We start from the raw sequence: 25358 nt of genomic DNA on the forward strand, positions 1-25358 counted from the left end.
CGCAATCGAGCAGTCAAAGGACAAACGTTCATTTCGAGATCTGGTGAGGAAATATCGCGCGGCGATAGGAACGTGTTTTGCCTCACACGTCTCATCGTCACTCTCGTGGGCAATCGCCGATCGTCAAGAGTCGCAATAGCAAACAACGATTTGGTTTCCTAACCGCGCGAGAAATTTGGAAAACGCGGAAAATTTCAAGTGTACGAGATACTGCAAAATTGTAAAATGTATGTACAATGATGAATTTTTATGTCGTAAATTTATATCAAGGAAAAACGTGCCAAAAAATTCACTAATTGAATTATATATCTATTTTAATCAGCACACAGCAACGGCGGAAAATTAGTAGCTAGAAAATTTAAACGACGGTAAATTAAATTACATTAATACAGTCGGCGTTAATTATTATTGCCGAGAAATAAAATACACTCCCTCGTGGCGTTCGTAATTGTAATTCTAGGGATGCTTCGCTTGACGTAAAGACGCACGCTGAATCTGAAACTGTGAAATCTGAAAGAATGGTACAGAGATAATGCGTCTGGGTGTAGTTCAGGGTCTGGGGAGGCCCAGACGGAGACGGCAGAGAAGTACCATCACGCACTTTCGCGTACACATAATTCACTTTCACGAGTTAGCCGTCGCTGTAAGCACGGGAGGATATTAACATATGGATGGGGTTGCGCAGTGTGAAGCGCTTATCACACAATAGAGCCACCCATTGTCATGCAGATTCCCCTTGGCTAATATAAAATGATCATCAGACACATCGGGGGAATCCCCTAACGCTTTAACACCCTGGTCCAGTGGCTGAGCTGCTGCGTTCGTTCGCAAGTGCAGCCATGCGAATGGCACATTGCACGCGCGTTACTACGCGCGATACGCGGACTCGCGATATCGCAGACGAATAATTAGAAGATTGGTCGATAAATTATTGTTAAAAAATTAAAAAACGATTATGAAAAAACGAATAACACGATTATCGGATGGCGAAAGTTATCGGAGAAAGATTTTTCTATAGAAAGATATGAATACTTTTCTATTTTATATCCCATTTCTACGCGCGTAATTCTGTGAAAAGTGAACATTTCTGTCACTAATTGAAGAATAATTTTAAAACGGCAAATGCACATACATGTACACAATGTCAAACTTTTTGCCTCGTTAAAAGAAACTTTTAATTTATTGTCGAGTCAATAGCGCGGATCATTGAATTGCTTTCGCGCAACTTTATTTTGTTGCCGTCATAATTGGATTTATAAGTCAGTAATTCCAACTATCAAGAGGTAGTAAAAGCAATTACAAAGTGAAGTTTCGAGTGGTAAGTAATGTAAATACAAGAGTTAAAAATCTTAACGATTATTCGATAAAGCTATAAGCGGTAAATTGTAGCGCGAGATAGCTTCTCATGACTATTTAAATGGTAACATGAGCAACAGTTTCCTGTTTCGGTATCCGCGTTGTGCTAAATAAAAAGCGGAATTACGCTTTCAAGCTACATTCTGCGCGAGTTATTGTACGTAAGTTTTATTCTCCAAGTTTGCGCCGTCGTAATAGCTAGAAAATCCGAAATATGCCAGTCGTGTCACTTTACAACGTATTACGTGGCGCTCGAATTCGATTTGTCTCGACCCGAGCAATCGTTTCTCTCCTGACGGAGAGACGTTAATTTAATCGGCATTCTGAAACGAGTAGTTGCATGACAGGGACAAAAAGGAAGGGATGGGGGACGGGCACGAGAGACACTCGAATCTGCAAAGGAAATTAACAATGTTTTCCTCTCACTCGCTTCTTCGAGGATCACTTGTCATCGAGTAGGCTTCCGCGCGTAGCGTGGAGAGCATTCCACTTAAACTCTACATCTTCATTACTACGCTTATGAGGCCGGAAAAGGCGGTCTTAAAACGGCGTCCGAAAACACCGGTCACATTTCATCTAGCAAAATTTCAGTCTCCAATATCGGGCGGCTATTAATATCGCCGCATTATTTTACCGTCGACACAACTTTATTAAATTCATCGAGCGTTCCTTGTGAGGTCGCTATTAAGTCGCTGCTTATTAGGGTCCCGTTATAAGAATTAAAAATACCTCTTAGAAAGATTCTCATTATATCGTAGTCGTAATTTAACGAAGGATTTTGTGATTAATTTTTAATATACGCAAATAACTTTTTGATATTATTTTCTAATTAAAAATGTGTGGCCCTTAAACGGAACAAAATATATTTCAAAATTACATTCTTTATGATACTTTGTTTCATTTGGCTGTTATTATTTTGTTAAAATGCGACAGACATTTTCAATTCTCTCATTATAATTAACGTCAGGTTTTAATACTCGAAATTAAAGATTTGTTTATCATTTAAGCGGAACAACATGTGATAAATTTTCATTATCCACAGTGCTTTGTTTTGTTTAAAACAGCGATTGTCTTGTCAAAGCATCGCAATCTCATTTTTTTCCCGTATAATTAGTTTCCATACGAAGAAATGATGGAGTTCGCTAAATCCAGCGGCTGCGGTGCCATCCGGTATCGTTAAGCGCGTCGACGTCCGGATAACGGCAAAAATATGCGGGAGCGTATGCGCGCTGTGACAACACGCGACATTATACTTTTATGGCAGGTCGTGATTATGTATCAACCGGACAGATTTATACGTTATGTATGGCATTATCGATTTTCTCACGCCGCGGAATGTTCCGCGCTGAGCCCTGTGGGAAATATGCAGCACCGAAGTTAAATAGCATACGCGGCAATAGGCATTAAATCCAGACTAGCGACAGCCTTTAAATATATTCGAAATATATTCAAAAAATTGCCGCAATTTCGCCCGTGCAAACATAATAATTAAGTCATTATTTCTCATTTCGTCGATGCTTCATTCCAATTTTCCACGAAATCATAAATATCGCGTGTAAAGCGATATATTTAGCGTCAGCGATTTTGTTTAAATACAGATGAAGTCATACAAAAATTTCAGGCTGAATGTTTCATTTTTATACTATAATCGAATTCCACGTCTCGCGTGTTTATTTATGAAAAAATATTTCCACCGTATTTAAACGTGGCGTGGAGATGATAGCAGCGATGTGATTACTAATACGCACCGTACGTGCTATATTTCTGAGGATATTGTTCGAAACTGATATTGCGAAAACACTCTTACATCTTTAATGATATTCGTAGAATAGATTTTCTGGCAAATTCTCGTCGCAGATGTGTATGATAAATGGAATATATGCGCGAGGAATCAAAACGCTGTGCCGCAGCCGCTTGTTAAGATCGCACATAAATTGTGCAACCGATAATGCGTCGGTATGGAATTATTCTGCGGCCGGGCGTGCGCGCCGCTATAAAAGGTAAATTATCAGGACGGTTGAATCGCGCGTATCGGAAAAGTATAAGGGAGATTCGACGTTTCCGTTTTTCATCACGACGCAGCCATTGGCAATTTCTAGATAAATACGAACGTTGACACAATAAACACGCTCGATATACGATATGCAATATCAGCTCGCATGCCTCACCGTCGCGAAGGTACCTTGCAAACGTTACGCGCTGCATCACATTGTGTCATCGTTTTTCAGCGGTGATGTCGGCGGAAACCGACGACCGGCAGATTTTGTTGGCGATTCATCACAAAACTTAAATACGGGCCGAGCAATTGCAAAATATTGATAAAATCTCGTCTGATAGAGCGCACGATTTCCAGCCGTAACGGCTAGCACTCCAACGGCTATACGCGGGACGGGCTCTATGTGAGATATCCGATATACGAAACGGGCAGTGGCTAATAAATCATTTCGCTTGCAGTTATCGCTGCAGCATCCTCTCCTCTCCCCCGGGGGAGCGAATGGACCTTGTTCGATTCTCGTCGAGAAATAATGCTAAAAGTTCATTCATTACCATCAGCGAGATAAGGACAACGAATTATAGACTTCTGATAGTATACCCTGGAGGAGACTCAAGTAGTCCCGGACTCATTTCCATTCCGGTATAAATCCTGGAATCGTAATTAGGTCGATAAGGTACCATTTACATCTGGATCCGGGCCGCGTTGAACCTGTCGCTTTATAAACGCATTACGATACCGTCTATTATCAGATAATTTCGCCGTGTATTATTCCGCGTTAAAACTAATTGCGGGTTAGAGTTTCAGGGGGCTAATTAATATTATTTACATTTACGGATATAATAATGCAAGCGATATTCGAATTGTGCGCGCTTTAAAAGTACATATAACGTTTATTCCTTCGCACATCGTCTAATTATAACACGATGGGTAATTATATATTGCCCGTCTATTAATAAATTTACCCTGTGAAATGTGTGAAATGTGAAATAAATCTGACCTGTGCGAATCTGCTACGCGCGTTGATGTAATTACCTAATGTTACGGGAATGTAATTACCTAATTACATAAGTATCCCTAGCAATGGGAAGCACAACGTTGATATCAGGAGAGGAAAATTAATGACGTTGATATTTCGTTTGCTGTTTGATGTAATCATGACGTTAACATAATTATATTACACGAAATTTAATTCTTACAATTTCATTAAGAGATCATATATCATATTCCATCATCGTTTAATGTACAGTTTTTTTACTGCATTTCTGCACTCGAAGTTTACAATATTATTTCATTTTCCGCAAATCTTTTTTTTTTCCATCAAGAAAAGGAAATTACAGAGCAATGTAAAGACAAACAAACTTTAGCGAACAAGTGCGAGTCAATAAAGAGACTGCTATTTACGACGACTAATTCAGTCGTGAGTGTTAAACTAAATGTAAGTCTCAACGTTACACTAGTTACATGAGAAGTGAACTATAGCAAAAGTCCGCGAGAGAAGTCGTTGAGCTGCAGAACGAACAGTAAAATATCAGAATTACAGTCGGTTTTTACAGAGAATCGAAACAGATTATCGTGTTTAATATTACTAATTTTTAGAATAAACTACGGAATTGTTCGGAAATATTTGAGTGTTCGCTAAAAACAATACAAGGGTGCGAAATAATAAAATATCGCGTGGAAAAATTTCGCGATAAAATTAATTTTAGCGTAGCCTCGCACGAACGCTGTTAAATATATCGAAACAATTAACAGCTGATGCCAATGATCATAATTTAGTTCGCAGCCACTTATCATCAATTCCATTTATCAAAGTCATCGGATCGTGCTCAACGATCGAGAAAAGTCCGCAGAAGCAGCTGTTGATGCATGATCTACACTTTTGAGAATCGTCACCGAGTCGAAAGCAAACATACAAACAACAATACGCTCTCGCATATCGCGATCGTGAATTTATCGCGCAATTCCGCGTATGGTTTTATTTACGGCCACACGGCAGCTCGTTCCGACGAGTCTTATACCGCGAAGATAATCTCACGGCCGTCATCAACGGTGTTTTCTTTCTCAACGCAAGTCCCCGCGCAAACGACACGTAGCCGCGAATAGCATTTTACAGCAAGTGTTTACCCGCCGCAACAGCTCGGCAGGGATCTTTGAAGTGTTCGAGTGAAAAAGAGGAAGGGCCGCTGAAAGCGAGCGAGAGAGCGCAGAAGTGAAGAGAGAGAGAGAGAGAAAGAGAGAAAGGGAGGGGAGGGGAGAAAGATAGATAGATAGATAGATAGAGAGAGAGGAAGGTACAGACCGGTGTTAGGAGATAAACGCGCGGCAGGGTGCGGAGAGGAGGGAGTAGAGATGAGAAATGTAGAGAAGCAGATAAGACAAACCCTCCATTTGGCGCGCGCATATCCAGAGGAACATCCTAGATCCGGAGTTCAGGAATTGCCCGAGGCCCGAGCCGCCGCCGCCGCCGCCGTCGCCGTCGACGATGCCCGCCGCCATCGCCAACGACGCCCGTCGCCGTCGCGCTTAGCTCGTTCCAGCAATAAGCGCGAAACTCGAGGAAAAAGGAAGTATCAAACTGCGAGAAACTCGGGCAGAGGAGGGGTTATGCAAGAGAACGTGCACACTGTACGAAGCTGGTAGTTGTTACGTGAACGCGTCCCGTCTATTCTTCCGATGATGGGGGAAGAAGAGGGGGGGAGGAAGGGGCGGAAATACTATATACCGGTACGTGTTTTAGACGGGGAGAGAAAGAGAGAGAAACGTCGCATGCACTCGGAGAGAGCGGAGCGCGCACGGCTCGGTCGTTCGGGAATTCCTAACAACGCCGAGTTCGGATGGAAAACGAACGTAAGGAGTTCTTATTCGCGGAGTTCCTATATTATCGCGCTGCGCGACGGCAATTGGTCTCTTAACCGCGCGTTTTGTCCCGCGGAACTGTATATACGTCGCGACGACGCGAAAGGAGCGCCGAAAGCGAAATGCGCCGCGGAGACCGGCCGGGAAAATGTATCGCTCTCAAATCAGCAATTAATTTTTAACGAAGGTAGCGGTTTCGCTTATGCGCGGAAAAAGTTGCGGAAGTCTGCGAAGGGGGGGGGGTGGGGAGAAACGATTGCGTATCGGGGATATAATTGCGCAAACTTTGCCAGGGATAAGTCAAGCGGCACCCGGTTCGGAAGTTAAAAGCGGCACGAATATTTAATCGCCGGCCGATCTCGGTGCGCGCGCGCGCGCGCGTCGTGCAAATTATCGTAATTACCCAATTACCGAATCGGCGAAACTTGCCTCACTTCCTCGGCGCCGATAATCTCCCGCTCCGAGGCCTCCCGAGCTCGCTCGCCCCGGCTCGCCGGGAATTTGTATTTTTAAGGCACCGCCGTCTTCATCGATCTCCCTCCTTCGCTCTCGCACGGATCCATCGGACGCCAGGCACTCCGCAAGTCTTCCTCTCCTCTTCCCTGCCCTCTCATCTGATTCTGACAACTCCTTTTACTCTCCCATTTCTCGCGGCTGATGGCTCCTACGTTCAGGTGGACATGATTTTCAGGTTCCCCCTCGCCTCTCACTCGTTGCTACGGCGGCATGCCGATTCCGTTCATAAAAAATTCCCTCTTCCCGTGTCTACCTTTCATCTCTGCTCCGTGAATCTCTCGGAGATTACCGTGTACAGTGCATCTGCCTCCCAGCGTCGCGGAAATATACTTTAATTTACTGGCTGTCAAAGCACGCCAGCTCCTACGGTGCTCTCTTATCAGTGGCTCACCCCCAGTGGCGCTACCCTCTTAGCCGATGCTTCGCCGCACAGTCTGCCGTCGCGCAGTCTGCCCGGCGTATTTTCTGCATTTTCCGCCGAAAGAATCGCTCTGCCTCTCTTCTCACTCGCACGTGGATTTCTCACTCTCCCAACGCGGAGCTCGCCCGCTCGCTCGCTCGCTCTCGTGTCCTCCCGCAAGTAGTGGAGAGCTCGCATCTAACCCCGATCCGTTCTCCGCTACGGTAATCTATTTACGTCAAGGATATTAAGCCGGCTATATCGCCGGAGACTAGCCCCGATCCTCCTCGGCTTTAACGACGCCACTAGATTTAATTCTTAAGCGTAACGATTGGTCGGTGTATTACGAGCCGCGATAAAACTGCAGCACCCTCAAAGTGACTCTCGATCTATTTTTTGAATGCGGCGACATCGCGGCGACTCGGTAAATTGAATTTATCAGATTTTTTGACGTAAAAAGGAGCAATTCATAAAATTAAATTTCTACCGGCGGAAAATTCTGCGCGCATTCTTCAGCGACAGGCGCTAATCATACAGATCGCCGCGCGTTAAAAATTTTTATATTCCTTCGCGGGAAGTCCAGGGGAAAAAATATATACATATTTAAAGAGCCCCGTCTCTTCCCTCATATATTCCTCTTCTACTTTCTACGAAATAACAAGTATGTTGGGAGCCGCGTATTTAATTTTTCTTTTTCAATATATTGCGCTTATAACCGAGTTCTCTTTTACCAGTCCGTGTCGCTCCGTCTTTGCCGGTTATGTGAGTGCCGGCGCGCGCGCGCGCCGGGATGGAAGAACACGCGACGTTATTATTACTTGCGTCTACGCGCAAAAAGCTCGCGGCGCGCGTAGGACGCTAATTCAAAAAGCGTGTTTCTTATTTCTCCCGGCGGCGGCAGCGGTGGTAACGGCGTAAACGTAACGACCCCCGCGTCCGTACTTGAGGATATAACGGCGGAGGGTAAGACGGCAGAAAGGTATGAGACTATAAAGGGTCTCGAAGAACGAGAGCTTGCGTCCGAAGAGTAAGAGGAGTCTGAAAGGCTCGCTACTGATTTTACAAAGGGACGCAAAGCGTTTCCCGAGTCTCTGGAGAACGACGATCAGTATTCAGGTGGAGACTGCAGGGTCATGTGACGAGCTGGACATACACAAGATTTGCCGGAGATTCTTCACGGTACAGGATATGCCTTGCCTGGCAAACTGACCCTACGTGCTCTGGCTCCTTTATACGTCATTCCCATTTCCGATTCGCTCCTTCATGGGAATTTCGATCGTCTCTAGCGTACGACGTAGCGCAATTTATTCCGGCCGAATTTGCGAGCACGTGAAGCGGGGATCTTTAAACTTCATGCTCTTTATCGATTGAAGTAATTGGCTCGCAAAAGTTTGCAATTGCATAGTAAATTCACTCACATGGATCGTGCTCTATTTCCGAAAAATTATGAAAACGCTCTATTCTTTTTTTAATTAATATTCTAGTTTCTAGTACTTTGAGCTGCATTTTTCAACACAAAATTCTATAAAGGTAACAATTGTTTAAATAGAAAAAAATTGTATTACAAAATGAATTGATTATTGCTTTCTAAATATATTATATTCTTTGCAAGTATTTTTTTAAATATGTTTACAAGTGTTAAAAGTTAATTATATAGATATCAGTATTTATTCTAATTTTTATATTGAATTTTTTACTTTTTTCTTCTTTTAGAAAAAAGAAATCGATACGGTTCGAAAACTTATTATCGTCTATTCTTGGACCTTAATTCTTTGAAACACTTATCTATCGATCGCATATTTGAATTCGAAGCTCTTAATGCGTTACGCTTTTGTTGAGAAGATTGTCCCGATCTTAAGAATGCATTTACTTCCTCTTTGAAATAAGCCAATGATTGATTCCGGAGTTACGGCTCCCATGGTTATTCACCGTGGTTGTTGTAATGTTACACCGATCCTCCGATATCGATCGCAAGGAGTGGCTTCGAGGCGGGTGAACGGGCGTTGCATAAAGCGGGTAATGACGTGATCGTGTTAGTCGCCGTCGAAGGCGTCTCCTTCGATCAATCCTAACGGATTCCGCCTCGGGATCAAGATCAATCCGCCTCGGTATGGCGATGCCACGATGAATCATACTCATCCCTTTCCGTGAACCTGCATTCCCGAGTGTGACTGAACCGCCCGCGGAGATTAAGAGGCGTTATTGTCAGCGAATGCCCGGCGTATCTTTTCATGCCAGATCGGTATCGCGGACAGACCCGGAGAGAGCTAAGGAGAGAGAGAGAGCTCCCTCGGATGGAGGAGAGAGCGACTCTGACTCTGAGTGACAGTCGGCGAGGGGTGGCCAAGGCTAAAGAGATACAACCGCGAGAGCCCTTTTTTCGTGGCCACTCAAGCTCCCCTCCGTTCCATTATGCCGCGCGCTTCCCTCAGAAAAACCAAAGACGCGACAATTTGGCCCCGCGCGACTCCAGGGATGACTGATGCCTGGCCCTTTTCATATCTTTCAGACAGTCGTGGAGGAAAAAAGTCGACATCTCCAGATCGTTCCTGAACGAAAAGAGCAAGCGGAAGTGTCGGCTTTTATAAACCTCACCTTAAGGTTGATTTACCGCGCGTAAGATGACACCGCGGGAAAAGGATTACTGTTTTCCATCAAATAATATAGATATGTTTTTTCAATGTATAAAACGCGATAAATAGAAGCGTGAAATTTAAAATAAATAAAGCTAGATGTCCAAGGAGAATGATTAAGAAACGAAATTTGAGGTAACAATAAAACTGCGCTCACAATCGTTTCGAATTTTTAACGCTGCTCGGCTATTCGGAATTGCGAAATGAGCGACTGTTATGTTCGCTCACCGACGAGATATCGCCAAATGTATTCCACGCGAAACAAAAAGTGGATTCGTATAAATTCTCCTTTTCCACATCGCGCGCGGTCGCATGGGATCAAAGGGACAGAAAGAGCGTAGCGAAAAATGATGGGGTGCAACGGGGCTTTAATAGTCCTCCTGTTCCCGCATAATCTCGAATAAATTCGCCGGCGGTGTTCGACGGAGTATCCGCGGTCTCAAGGCCGCGAATTTGTGGACTCCGTGCGGCAGGTTAACGCGCGCGCGAGTGTAAAGTGGCTTTCGGAGTAAGCCACGGTGTTAACGATGCCCAGGTAGGAGCGGAGGCCCGGCCGCGCCGGTGAGCTGGCGAGAGTAGCATCGGCTTGCTTTAGTATTCCGAATGCTTCATATACATACATACGCCGAGTCGCAGCGTAAGCAGCGCGCAGTCCGCTCTGTAAGCAGCTTAGCCGGTCTTAAGCGGCTTCTCGTGGCCCTCCGAGAGATGCCGATTTTTGGTCGCTCGCGCCCACGACTCTCCTCCCGACTCCCTCCGACTTTCCCGACCAGTTTCGATCGCGTGCAGGTGGAAATACCGAGCGTCGCCGCCGGCCGCCGATCCTTCGAGAAGTCACCGCGTATCTCATTCTCATCGACGATGCCTCTTCACGTCTGCTCCGGTGCACCCGGCAATTTCGCTTTCCCGACATTTCCGAACGACAAATATGACCGGTATTCCTCCAACGGATCACCGAAAATTGGATTTGTACACGATAAACACGATGAGAAATGTTTAACGACGTGTCGATGCGACGATAGAGCCAGAAACAAGGTCCGCGGCAGCGTTGAGGCCGCGCGTCGGATTGTCGGAAATTTTGATCTTATTTCGGATGAATCGCGTCGTGATCTCGAACACGGTGCATTCCTCAGCGACAGGTATATCGAGCACGAAACTCCCCTTTCGTGCCCCTTTGTTAAGCTTAATAATCGCCGGGACAGATCTTGGGCTCCGTGACGGAGCGTCCCGCGGCGCGGGTTCCACGGAAGACAACGTCGGGGGCTTCCACCCGATCCTTATCCGTCGGCTAGGTGGACAGGGTCGAGTCCACTGTGGGCCCTTTCGACGTCACCATCGCCGCAGACCGGCGGGCGCGGTAATGAGGAAAATCGTAGCGCTCGCCGGCGTTAAATCAAGGCACGGTTGTTTCCGCGCCGAGCCCCGGGCTTTAACTGAGTATACGAGTCGTACACGCCGCAAACTTTAAGTGCACGGCGGCGGCGGCGGCGGCGGCGGCGGCGGTGGCGGCGGCTCGGTGAGGCCGCAAGGACGTAAAATATTTTATAGCCGGTAAAACATCGCGGATGCCGCTGGTTGAACTGTAAGTCTTACGATCGACAGTTTAGCGATGGAACGTGTCGAGTGAAGATCCATCGTTCTTACTTCCGTACAGTTGAGAAAATATACGGGTAATCGCCGGGGCCATCCGTTAAATTTATAGGCAGGGTGTGCGGGCCGAATTTACTTTATGCCCTAAATGGGAGGACTATGTTGAATTTACACCGCCCCGTCTCGAATCGGTGTCCGCTGTAAATTTATTCCGGACGGGTTATTTTCTACAGTCCATTAGATACGACGGAGAACGGCCGTGAGTTGTATATGACGCATTCACGAGATATTTAAACTACTAATTTACGACAAAATTATGCCTTTGACGCAGGCGGAGAGGACATGGTTACGTTGTGAGCGGCTTTAATTAGATATCATGATTGCGTTATAAGCTATTAGGAGCGCGATTGGAAAGCATTTTAGAATCTAGCTACGAATTTAAGCAAAAAAAAAAAAAGGGATATTTTTTAATGAAACGTAAAAAGCATATCTCAGACCAATCTGCATAAATAGCAAGTATTACAAGATCAATCTCATAAGTCAATAAGGCGGGTCCGCGCATTGATTTAATGCTCTAAAATGTCGTAATTCACATCTATTAAATGCGAGCTAGACAGTTATCCGAGTGAGAATTACACAAATTTCACTGCGTATCTCTCATTTCTCTCGGCGGGACACACTTCGCCTTACGTTCATGTTTATACCGCGCGCTTCCCTAGCCCATGTATCCTTCCAGTTGCCTCTGAAGTTATATGTACTGCCTGGAAAATGATGAAGTGTCGCACTACGAATACTACGAAAGTTGCATACAAAATGCATTATACGACGCCCCGTGCCCGGCGCGGCTTAGTAAATTTCAGCGCAACAGAATACATCCGGGAGTAAAAGAAGTACTGATTGCGTCGCGACGCAGGCAAATGCAATTATTCTCGCGAACGCGAAAATAAAAGTGCCGGCGTTATCATACAAAGTACGCGTTAATATCTACCAAGGATCAACTCGATTGAATCCGAACGGGAAGAGAAGGAAGGGCATTATTATCTTTGCGCTTCTTACAAATACGACTTTAAATTACTTTTCAATCGATCAAAATAATAATTTTCTTCACTCGCAAAAATATCCGTAGTCGTTTAAAAAGAACTCCTCAAAGGATTCAGATCCTCCCTTCGAATAAATCGAAAGTCTCAAAGGAATGAGCGTATAAGATTTCAGGATTTACGGAAACGGCGTTACGTGCGGAGAATATGGTTTCGGTCGGGAGGGTCAAAAAATTGAAAATCCTGACGATGCAGGAGACGCAGCGGGCGAGTGACTCGGTGACTCGCCCGTGCGGTTATGCCGTACGCTTCATCGAGCGCTAGTGGCGCGCGAACGATTCCCCGTGTACGGTCCTGTCCGAGCCGAGAGTCCCCGATACGTCCAACCGTGACGCTCCAGGATGCGCTACAGGACGTCCGAGATAGTTTTATAGAACAAGTTCTATTCACCGCAAGTCTCTCCGCAGGGTAACTGCTGTGCAGCAGCGGCGACGGCCACGGCGATTCTTGCGAGTCTCCGCAGGGAATGACACATTTCCTGGCTATCCGCTTCGTTCCGCTCGGCGGCGATGCGTTTATAGGTGTGTCGCGTGCGATACATACGTATACACACACACATATACGTGCATGCGCCCGCTATTGTACATTGTGTATCTATACGACCGGACTCGTGACCGGCATTTGCAAGGCGATTACGCAAAGCGCCACGTAACTGTTAACAGCAGCATCCACTCTGCCAATTAGTATTACACAAAGCAGCGCCGCCCCGCTGTATATTAGGGATTACGAATGAACTTCGTCGATACGGTCGATGAAAGGGTATAACTCGCCTAATTAAAATGGGACTGACGTTTACGCGTGTAGGTTTGACTGAGCGTCGCGACGCTGCTCATTATGACGTATCTGATTATGTCACACACGTCGATATAAATCGTCAAATGTATTAATTTGTTAAATTATTAATTTATCAATGTTTATTCTAGCCGTTACATTTCGCGAACGCACCAGCCGCTATTTTATTTTCGATCCGCTGTCTACGCGCGTCTCTATATTGCGGCAAACATTTCCGAGCGCGTCTACCCGTTTTCCGGTGCGGGTAAGTAAACGAGCAATTGCGAGACATCGGGAAATCGATTAAGCGAAGTGACGGAAGGCAGATGACCGAAGGGCGAGGCCGAAGGGATTGACCGGCTGATAAAGCGGCCGACTGTTTGCCGAACTGCTGATTAAACGTTTGTTCATTAAAACACAGACACAGTGTGTGCCCTGCCGGGCGCCGGTGGATAGCAATAAATACTCCCGCGTCTCCGTGACTGCTTACTTATCTCGCTCGGCGTTATCCTCGAATCAGATTTAGCGGGGAGTCGGGCAAGCGGGAGAAGACGCCGTCCCTGACTGCACTCCTCTCTTCGTGTTTCTTCGTTTCGGTACAACTGTATAATTGCTACACTCGGCGGCCACCGCCGACATCGTTTAACTCGACATTTATTTATTTCCCTCTTCTCTTTCTTTTTCCCCCTCGCGTGTTGCCTGCGCTTAGAATTCGGTGGAGGATTACTCCAATTACTGTGAGAATGCCTGACGGTAGAATGCCGCGGAAAGACGGGCAGGAACGTAGATGAGGATCAGAGCTATCAACTCTTTGTTAATTAAAACGCCGGGCGAGCGTTTCGCCCGGGGGGGAAGAGGGGAGGAAACGTACGTCAAATATTTCACGTGAGAAGAGCTTCGAGTAGGAAAGTGTTCATCGCCGAGTTACTTCTTACACGCTCCTCTCCCCGTCGCGTAGCTTTCCCGGTGCGCCGTTGAGCTGTCGTTTCCCGAGATATCCGCGCCGGCTATTGTTACCGCCGGCGGGGAGGAAGAACGTCTCGGTTAATTAAGACCTTGTAAAAAGCCACTTCCATGAATTGGAGACAACGATAAACACTCGCTTCGGCGGAGACGAGCGCCACTATCTTATCTCTCTCGTCGGGAGATATTCTCCGGCTTAGATTTAGGGGAAATTCGGGCGAGCGATCCGGCGGGCACGTTCGCGTGGAACCGCGCGTCTCTCATTTCTCTTCTCATTCTTTCGGTAGTAACGTTGCTGTATAATTACAACTCCTGCGTTGGCGAGTAGCGACGGCCAACCTAATATTTTTCTTATCTCTCGCCAAGTATATATATATATATATATATATATACACATTTATTTATATACAGACTCACATATATATATATATACACGGATCTACGCTTCCCTGGAGTTGCCCACTTATAGGAAACATAATAGCGCTCTATTCCGGGGCTGGGTTTTCTTATCTGATGTACCCTGACCGCCTACCCCTGGGACAGACACTTATATGGGTACACGTAGCAGTGGTCCGCGACGGCGGAGTATCGACCGGGAATTTTCCTTATTGGTTCGCTTTCCCGGCTTTCGCCGCTCGCTCGGGGGGGAGCGGCCGGAAAATCCAAAAAGGATTCGACGGAATCGCTCCGTACCGGGGACCCTGACCTGCGCTAAGAAAACAATTCCGATCTTCCCGGCGACTACATTCCTTTTTATTCGCGACGGCGCACCGGTGGGAAATGATACGGCGCCGTTATTTCGGCGCGGAAGCGCGGATATCGCGAGGATACCGATTCGTATGCGCGAGCGAGTTCTCTCTTCTTCCAACATTAACAACGCGATGAATTCACGACGAATAATCATAATACTCCATCGTGTGTAGATTTTTGCTCGCGCGATAGCGGTAAATGCGGAGAAGAAAGGCAAATATTTACGCGACCCTCGCGAGACGCGGACGCGCAACCCTCCGCGTTGTAGCGGATTTTTTCTTTCAATTCCTCGCCTTGGGCCAATTGGATTTCTCCCCGATTTAGAGGAGCATACAAAAAATTTTTCTTATACTCGTCGGGAAGATGAGCGTCGGCACGAGGGTAGAAACGCGCGCGGGATACCGGAAAGTTAATTAAATACCAGAGAAGAGAGAGAGAGAAGGATTCGCCGAAGGCTTCTCGCAATCGATATGGGAAATAATAATTCGAGTATTATTATTTGTTTCGCAAGCGAAGGCATCTGAGCGTAAGAACGCACCGTAATGATTCGACGCTTGCGACGATCCGGATAGATTCAACCCGAAATTCCCTGGCGACGAGCATTCTTCTCCTTTCACCATTCGTTCCAATCGGCGTCGGGCAAGCGTAAAATTAGAATAATTAACGCCACCTTTCCATCAATTTCACATTAAAATAATTAGCAAATATCGTCGGGAAAAAAGCGCGTGTTCGTCATTTTCTCTCGCATATTCAATCCACGTTCAATCAGCGTTACTTAGCATGTAATTTTACGTTTTTCAAACGCGATATTTAATTAGCCAATCGGCGCAGATATTTTAACAGATATTTTTTTTACTCATCTTTTTCACATTCAGTTTGTATTTCGCGTTTCTTCCGTTTAAACTCGTTGGCGTGCCAAGTGGTGTAATAATTCCTCGAAACAAAAAATTGTTAATGATAAGAAGTGATAATATTAACGATACGTTTATATCAGAAAGTTCTGTTAAAGATTTCTATTTTTGAGGTTTTTATTGGCATTAGTATTCTAGAATTTTCTGCGCAATAGCGCAATTATTAGTAGCAATTATTACTAATTACTCTGACCGCACAAGAAAGATTTCAAGGATGCAGAAGCACCCAAATCACTTTTTAAGTGAGCGGAGCTTTACAGCGACGATTTACGTCTGAACTCGTAATTGTAATTATAATTAAATCCGTATTATACAATTTACGTTAAAATTACGTTAAAGACATTTGCCGTCCGTATTTCGAGCACTGACTGCAATAAATGCAGCGCATTATTTTTCAGGCGGATCCACTTTGCGAACTCGCCAACCATTGCAAGCCACTGTCCGCTCCCGTCCAGCAATACAAGTCGCTATACGCGCTCCGCAATTAGAGGGCATTATTAAAGCGAAAAATTTATTTTCCGTCGGTCCGAACATCTGGGAAAGTCGCGCCAGTAAATTGTTTCGCATTCTTGGCCCCGGCCCCGGTCGGTGTGTTAATCGAATTACCCGAGTTTCGGCGAGAAATTCAGCCGACGGTAATGAATTAGACGGCCGTTAACTTCGTCGCGATTGTTTCGCATTATATCGCGCGCTTATATCGGCAATGCGCCACATTTTCGATTGGCAAAGCACGTATGCAATATATAAGAACGCGAACTGCAGTAGAATCATAGTGCACGTAGAACCGTTTGTTATTTTGCAGCATTGTTTGTTGTCGAAGAATTGTAGATAGTGTTACAGGTTTCAGTTCGTCGATATACGACGGAGACGGTTATTGCAAATGTTATATTTACGAGCAGCGAAGTTACATTTTTGGTAACGGGCCATTGTCACGTTCGATGCAACTGTTACAACCAACAATAAGGATAATGGCGATTTACGATGGTATTAATTATATCTATGAAAGCACTCGAATGGATTACTTTATGTTCAAAAGGCATTATAAGAAGATGTGAATCTAAAAATGTTTCATTTAAGTTTTATTGAGGTTTCAGGTTTAAATATTCATTTCTTGCAAATTTGTAATTTTTTAAAAAGATATTGGGAGTTAATTAATTTATTAACGAATTATGTATATCTTTTATCATACTGGAATGAGAGTGCGACAAATTCAAAAATTTGTTTATCACAACAATTAACTGAATAATTTTCACATTCTCGCGAGAATTTCACCATTCAGTTATATCTGATATCGATTTATGGATTCGACACAGAGACCCGGAAACTCGGAACTAAGTCATTGTTTCTATGTGACTATAGGTATGTAACTTCTTAACTCCTAAATGTCATCCAGGTGGAATGATCACGATTATCACACTATGTAACTGCAAAACTTTACATCGCGGCTCCACAGAAATGTACTACTCCAGTTCGTTATATCGATTTATCCAACACATAGATTTCCATGTGTCTTAAATATAGAAATATTAAAAGCTTAATTCTTTGCGATTATTCCATTTTATTTCATTTCAGTAATATCAAATATTCAAACAGCAATACAGTCCATTACGTGCCATTTCGCGCAACAAAGGTAACAATAGTAACAAAGATAAAAGCGCCGTCTCTCGAAGCATACAGTCCCGCATTGTTCTTTTAGAAAAAGCTCCGTTCGAAAAATTTTACGGGAGTTTTTTTTACCCCGTTGGCTCTTCTGCGAGCGTCATATCGTTCGCCGAAGAACTCTCGTGTCAAAGCCAAACGGCCATCGCATCGCTATCGGCGTCCTTAACGTGCAAAGTTAGGGAGTGGACCTGCGCACCCGGCGTTCCCTATCTCTGCCAAATGAACGAATTTGCCGGAGTTAGTCGCGATAATAAACTTTTTTGTCCCCCGGGGGCGGCACCGAAAGTAATGCGCGGACAAACAATATCGGCGGAAAACTCATAGAGTAGACAGTGCGGATTCAGTCGGCCGATTTGGCGTGGAGGACAATGGGAAGACAGAAGTAATAGTCAGGTGCGCCGTTCATTCCGGACGAAACCCGACGCGGAACTCTATTTAATCGCTACTTAATGCCCGCTCATGTCTTTATTACTTTCCTTTTAAATATTACAGTCGTAACAAAATTGTGATTAACAGTTTAAACATCTTAGCGACTTATTGCGAAAAAGAGAAAATTAACAGCTCGGTTTTACAATTGCGTAATTGAAATTTCAAGTTTCCAATATACATCTTTCTCACTGCTTCAACTGCTAAATACTTCGCAATAATTATTATCGTTGAAACTTATTCTCCGCCAATCGCGATTACCTGCAGCCATCTTAATTTTAAATATAATTGATTGATACGTAGCTAAATTAAAGTTGGCAAGAGCATCTTTCAGCTCTGCGTTTCAAGCTCGACATCAAGATCAGAGCAGAAGCTGTTTTAAAAATTACCTTCAAGTTAATCCTTACCCTAAACTTCATACTTACTTTCAGGAAAGAAGTTTAGTGGAGCAGAAGGTAAACTCCTTCAAGAGACAGCTCGATCTTTCTTTAGTTTCCTACTTTGTGGCTAAAGATAGAGAGGAGGAAATTATTAAAGGAAATCGATTTATATCTGTTTGAACATGCATTTTGAAGTTAATCTTGATGGACATAACATTGAGAGAGAAGAGACAATTTTCGGGGAAAAGAGATTGAGGGGAAAGGCTTTTTGCTCGAGATAAGATCCATTTAAAGCCGTACTGGGAGCTTGAGTGATTGGGTGGTATGGTATCCATTAGAGACCTGAAATGTCGCATTTATGAGAAAAGTAAGGATGATGGTAAATCTACGATTATAGATCCGTATTTATACTTCACATTTAGTATTAAATGTGATTATTCGATTCTATTTTATTTCTGCCATATTAAAAAAACTCGCAGACTAAAATAATTAGATTAATTGCGGACTAAAATAATTAGATTATATTAACGTTAAATGTGAAATATACAGGCTAAAGCTTTCCAATATAAACAGTCATACCGAGAAGTATAAATAAATAGACCACGGAGAGAAGCATTAAACTTTATTATCTGAAATGAATCACATCTTCTCCATCAAAGTGCTTCGAACTTTTGTTTCTAATTTTAAAATAAAGACATTAATATGAAATGTTAGTTTAAAAAAAAAGGAATCTAAAAAAGCACACGTACTTTATATTTCAACAATTAGTTTGCGATCTTGTAGTGAATCGTGTAAGTATTCAAGTTCAAACTAACGTTTGAAAACACATAAATATCGAATTCACATTCGATCAGCGAAAAAAAGAAAAAAAATCAGCAATATCCAACTGTTCCTAGGAATTCTAGGCACACAGATCGATCTCCGACAGATGCGCCCGGGAAACCGCGCGTATCGGCGAACAAGGCTGTTAAAACATCGTCGGGGGACAGATTCGCAGCGATACAGACGGATTCGAACCGCTGTCGATCGGCAGGAACAATGGGGCGAACGGGAATGACACGTAGAGCGCGCGCGCGCGCACACGCGGGACGGATTCCATGTTGGAACCCGGTCGGTTCATCGCCATGGGCACGTGAGGCAGGCGGGGTTGGGTGCGACAGACAAGATAAGTTAACCGGGCGGTCGCGGACGCACTCTTTTGTGTTTGCTCCTAAGGTCGGCTGACTCCATTGCCGAAGGACAACGGGACGATACGGCAAACGGCTTCTGGTCTCTTTGTCGGACGCCCCGCGCACGGATCACGGATCCCCAGCCCTTTTCCCGAGCCCTTTGTCGGCGGTACAACGTTTAATTACCACGCACGCCTCGGGAGGCAGGCGGGGGACGAAGAGGGGAGGGTGGTAGGAGGGCAAGAGGGGGGGATCAGCGGCGACGTTATAAAAATGGGTAGCGCGCTGCTGAATTAGCAAGTTGCTTGTAAAACATCAAAAGTCGTGCTCCCACGTGCACGCTCTTTCGAGCGCGCTCTCTTTCTCGTCCTCTTATTTTTGTACCTTTTCCTGTGCTGCATTTTTTTTTTATTTTATATAGAGACGAGATAGCGAGATAACGCGCGAGAGAGAAAGAGCACGCGAAGCGAGTTAGCATGCAGATCGCTGTAACGAGAAAAATGGTGCCGTAAAAGGTTCCTCGGCGTCAAAGACGGAGATGATTGCGTGATACATGACAAAGCGACGTTCTCGTACTGACAAGTAACAGCGGAACGGCTCGAATTAAGTAGCTTCGCGCGCGATAACTCTTCTTATAGCGCTGGATAAAACGCACTTGTTAAAGAATAGACTAATTTTCGCGAATTGCCTGTAAACGCTGCAGTAGACGCGTACAGCTGAAACATTCATTAATCATCTTCAATCAATCTCTTATTATGCGAATTAATTTTACATTTGGAATTATTGCGCGGTGCGCTTTGGGGCAAGTAGTCTTCGTTAATTAACATGAGACGTATGTTTGATTGATGAAATAATGATACAATAATACAATAATACGTGGAATTTATGCATGATAATAGTTGCATAATATCATACTGATGATTGAAATTATTAAACCACTCATTAGCACAATCCTTTTCATAATTACCTATATGATATAGTAAATAGCCGTTGAATATGACGTGAATATATATCGAGAATATTCCTCTTTCCACTAAGAGGATCGACGATAATCTGACATAAGTCACACAGAACGTAATCTTATATTAAACGAGCTTGCAAGCTTGCTGCAAGATCACGTTGATGGTTCAATTATAAGTTATTACATCTTATGGCATATGTGCTTTTAGAGTTTCACCAAATTGCATTCTCCTTTACGACTGCAGAAAGGAGGTCAGTGTTACGTCGATATGAACGCGAAAGAAATATATATTTTCTATTTTACCGCGTTTCTTTAATTTTATTGTATTTTATTTTTCTACTTTTTTATCTTCCAATTTTTATGCTTTATGATAAAATAACAATTTAAATTATAAAATAGCATTAAAGCCCCCAATTTTAGAATAATAATAATTTTTTCTTCGTTGAATACTTAAATAATCTAGTTAATTATTTTAAATTTGGCAAAATTAAGAAAAGAAATCTAAGCTTGTGTTGCAACAAAAATTATTTTAAAAAATGTAATAGAAACCACAAATAGTGACAATCAAAGTTCAAGCATATTTCTTTAATGAAATTTTTCTCGAATATCATTTTAAATAATAAAAATTGAGAATATATTTTTACATTTACTTGTTAAAATATTAACGTTATTAAAGGTTTATTTCATGATTTTCAGGTGCAAATATTGATGTGCGCTGGTTCTCGCCCTTTGTATACGGACAAAGCAGGTCAGGCTAGGCATTTACGAAAGTTATAGGAGCGACGTATTTCAGGGACAACTAATGTTGCCGCTACTTCCGGTCGGTGCAGTATTGTCAGTAAGCAGTCCGGAACCAACGGCAACATAAACATTGGTAAGTCCGCCGGCGCCAAAGCGTAACTGGTCAATGCCAAATTAGCTCTCGCACTAAACACCGAGTTTGCACAGCCTACGTTAAGGTGCACGAGCACACTAAACGAGACGCAATCACAGACCGAAGTTTACTTTGTCCCTGTGTGGTAGACAGGTTAATGACCACCGAATTAGATACTGTCACATGTTAAGTTCTGAACGACGTCTACGTGAATTCATTTCCTCTCTAACTCGAATAACGGTAGGATATTTGAAAAGATTTGACAATCTCATAAAATTTTTGACAAATCTGAGAAAAAATAAAAAAGCGCTATTTTAGCAATATCTTTTGTATTCAAATTTACAAAATTATGATAAATAATCATGTTCAAACTATCAAAAGTGGAAAAGAGAGAAGAGAGTAATTGCAAAAATATTCACGCACGATAAATGTTCGTGTACCAAAAAAAATAAACTCTTTTTCTCAGTTTTTCACATTAACTCGTTTATCTATCGTCACATTTTTAATTGCGTTATGTCTATTTGGCTTGAAACTTCTGACATAATATTTTGATAAGTTTTTGCCTGTCTTCGTAGCAAACGCACATATTCCTTTCTTGCACAGAATTCAACGCGTTAAGTCTACCGCGAAAACCCGAGGGGGAAAGAAGTAATGCTAATTAGATTGTGCGGGTATCATCAATTCATCGTTAGAGACGGAAATTTCCCGCCGAAGTAATTACTCGCTGCCGAGGAATTATGTGCCGTTGTTCCGACCTAGTGGAAGTTGACTCGCGGAAGTTCGTAATGTGCAGGATGTCGTAGTCTCGCGGGCTCGGTGTCCTGTCGCTGCAGATAGATATCTAGGCCATTGAAAGGGTGAATATGTATCCTCGAATTCACTCTAATTCGCGATGAAATAACGCACAGATGTACACAGAGCGTTAATACGTTGTTATGACACGCTGTAACATATCTCGCAGTTTTGATTAAGATGTCACCTAAATGGCATACGTACTCTTAAACATTATATTTCCTTGAAAATTTTTGATGCCATCGTTTGAAACATTTATAAAAAAAATTCTTTACAGAGTAATTCATATGTGAGAAGCTCGCGAGAATCATCAATGAACGTAACGCGTATAGTTAACTTTATAGTTAAGCTTTATTCGAAAAAGTTTCAAGGTGTCTTAATGGTTGCTGTTAGCAACTTATGTCATTAATTTGGAATTACTTTAGCACAAAAGAAATCTTATAATTAATGAATCTTTCTCAAAGAACTTTAAAGCGACTGATTTTCAGAGAATACCTCGTTTATCGATAATTAATCGCTTAGCCGTGTGAACTGGTCTTAATAAAGATTCAAAACGAGATATTTCACTACTTTCTAGTCACGTAAGTTAAACATTTATCAATGCGAATTACTGGTTACATATTTATCCACGAGAAAATGATTATTAAGTATAAATTATGGGAAGATCTTACCTTTGGAGAATTTTATAACTCGATTTTAGTTACAAAGATGTTTAAAATTGGACATCAAAAGTTATAAAAAAAAATCAGTTTTTAATAAATAAGAATTTAGTCCGAACACAAATTTGCGGCCAGAAGTAGAGCTCAACATATTAATAAGACATCTGATATGCATATTTGAACAAAATACTGCATGCATATTGTGCGCAGTGCAATTATATGACTTTCGTAAAATTATTTTGCTCTAATTAAGCAATGCAATGTAATTCGCCTGCAGCTTGTGCGCCGAGAAATTCATCGGGTAAGTTTAGCCGTGCAAGCATTTCCGGCAGAGTTATCTCCCGGAAATATAACATTTCATTACGCAGTCAGCCGTTCTTTGCCTTCGATCGTAGCGGTCGCGAAATAATTTCGCCGTCTTCGCGCCGCGCGTTTCCACCCCGCTGAATCGGGATTCGACTTCAATACTTCGAAACAAATTAACCGTCTGGCAAGTGCGGCCGAAGGGAGGAAAAAGAAAACAAAATGTTCTCGCTCTTTGAAGCTTTCGTTAGCATTAATGCAAAATGTAGTCCGTCTGGAAATCTCGTCGGAATGTTCTCCCCGCGGTTATGCGCCGTGCAATTTCATAAAAACGCGAGTTAAGTCCACGGAAGATACGGACGCGGGTGTTTACAGACTGTGTGAGTGTAAAATTTAAATAGATACAAATAACGTGTAATTTGTGATGCGTCAAATTTGCATAAAAACACCCCGGCGGCGGCGCTGTACATGTAACTCATTATCTCGAAAACATTTACAGCATTGCAATATGCGTCCTGATTAAAGGATATGCTTTTTGGTAGTGCTCTAGTAATATGAGGTAAATGGTAGGCTTTAATAAGCAGGAAGCGAGATGTGTATGTCGCGCGTCAAAAAGAAGACCGTGTCAATATGTATAATTATATCTTCTTTTTTTTTGTATCACACATACCTTCACTCTTGCTCTTTTCTAATTTGCGAATGTAATTAATATCACCACTCTGTTTCTATTCATCCGAGTCGAATTTTAATCCTTACTGAATATTTTATTTTGGTTTGTAAGCAACTATGGGTGTTCAAAATTAAGGTTAAAAGAGTTGCAGCTAAATTATAAAATTTTAATAATACGCACAAATTATAAAGCGACTTTTCCCTCCTAATTAGCATAAAATAATTATATCACACTGTCCGTATACATCTTGCCATTTCCTACCAGAGATTTGCATATACACGTTGTAAACGCGAGATGGAGAGAAGCTTTCCGCTCGCCGGTTTGCAAAGTGTAAAACGTGATACGACCAAGATGTCGCGGTTATATAAAAACTATATAATATTCTCAGTTAATTTTTAAAGTACCACTTACCCCGACGATGAGTAGCGGCCTGCTGAAAGTTTCGTTGCCTCGCGCAGCACGTTCCCTTTTTTCTTTAATAATGTTATAAAAAACTCCGCTCTCGGGTCAGGAGCGAACCACCTGAAAATTAGAAGTCCTCTTTTAGCGGCGTCCTCACATAATGATTCACCTATTTAATTTTTAACATCCAGTCCGTCTAATTGGCCTCGCGATACTCGAGCGTAACGACGCCGTTTTCAGAGACGCAGTTTCATTAGCGGAGATTGCGAGATGCCGTTACACAGAAATCGACGCAAGTTCACGTATGCGTGAGACATTATTTCCGCGTCATTCCGAATTATGGCCAATTTCGATCCTGTTAGAAATATGTTACGACGCTTCAAACGACGCGTACACTTATTAATGAGGGACACGCGAGATCTTGCGCATTTCTAGATTCGCGATCCACTTCGCTGTCGAATATCTTATTGTCGTTCGCGTTAAGCGCGTTGTAAAGGAAAGATACGCGAAATCCGATGGATGCCGCATGCACTCAATGCGTGAGATCAGACGCAAGCTAGAAAGATTTCGCATCGGTATACGACGTCGCAGCGAGATTTTATATCTAATGTAAATGCAGACGTGTGTGCGTGTGTGCGCGTGTGTACGCCGGCGTGTACGAGCCTTCGGATATATTCGCACGCGCGAGACATTCACGGACTCTTGAGTACGTCGAGGATGCCTGTCGCTATGCAGTTCGCAGGCTCTCCGGTGTATCCGTGGATCAGTTTGCAGGCTATGAGGCGTCTCCGTGCCAAGACGCAGAAATGATTCCGGATACGCCCTTCGCAGTGTTTCGCGCAAAAAAAAAAAAGGTACACGCGCGGATCGATGTCGCGACGCATCCCGATAACTCGTTTAACCCTCAACCGGCGTCACGATTTTTCTGCCGCATGTACGCAGCGTGGTAGATTTATGCGGATTCCATTACGTCTCTCGTCATTTTATTTGTACTGATATTTGAAGAAAATAACAAGAAAGAAAATGATATTTTATAACAAGTTCTACAGTTGTTCGAGAATATATTTTTATCTCGTTTATCTTATTGCAAATCTGATTTTAACAATACGGTTCTCCTCTTGTCAATACGCATTGTAAAAATGTCTATTTAGAGATATTTACAGAAATTGTTAAATTAGTTGACATACTTTCGTAAAATACAGGGGGTTTAAAATTTTGATT

The 25358-nt window shown here is 43.2% G+C and overlaps 1 protein-coding gene and 1 long non-coding RNA gene across 2 annotated transcripts in view; one reads left to right on the plus strand and one right to left on the minus strand.

Annotated features, from left to right (window-relative positions):
* The window catches only part of Toll-6 (Toll-like receptor 6), a 250197-nt gene that overhangs the window by 67063 nt on the left and 157776 nt on the right, over window positions 1-25358 (plus strand). Inside the window, exon 4 of the mRNA XM_012370121.2 lies at window positions 21134-21311. The gene's annotated coding sequence lies outside the window, so the exon portion shown is untranslated. The remainder of the gene's footprint in view (window positions 1-21133; window positions 21312-25358) is intronic.
* Window positions 21306-25358, minus strand: part of LOC105674059 (uncharacterized) — a 65902-nt gene continuing 61849 nt past the window's right edge. The window contains exon 3 of the long non-coding RNA XR_001101045.2: window positions 21306-24257. This is a non-coding gene — a long non-coding RNA (uncharacterized lncRNA). The remainder of the gene's footprint in view (window positions 24258-25358) is intronic.

Source organism: Linepithema humile, chromosome 5 (assembly GCF_040581485.1).
Source record: "Linepithema humile isolate Giens D197 chromosome 5, Lhum_UNIL_v1.0, whole genome shotgun sequence".
Classification (NCBI taxonomy): domain Eukaryota; kingdom Metazoa; phylum Arthropoda; class Insecta; order Hymenoptera; family Formicidae; genus Linepithema; species Linepithema humile.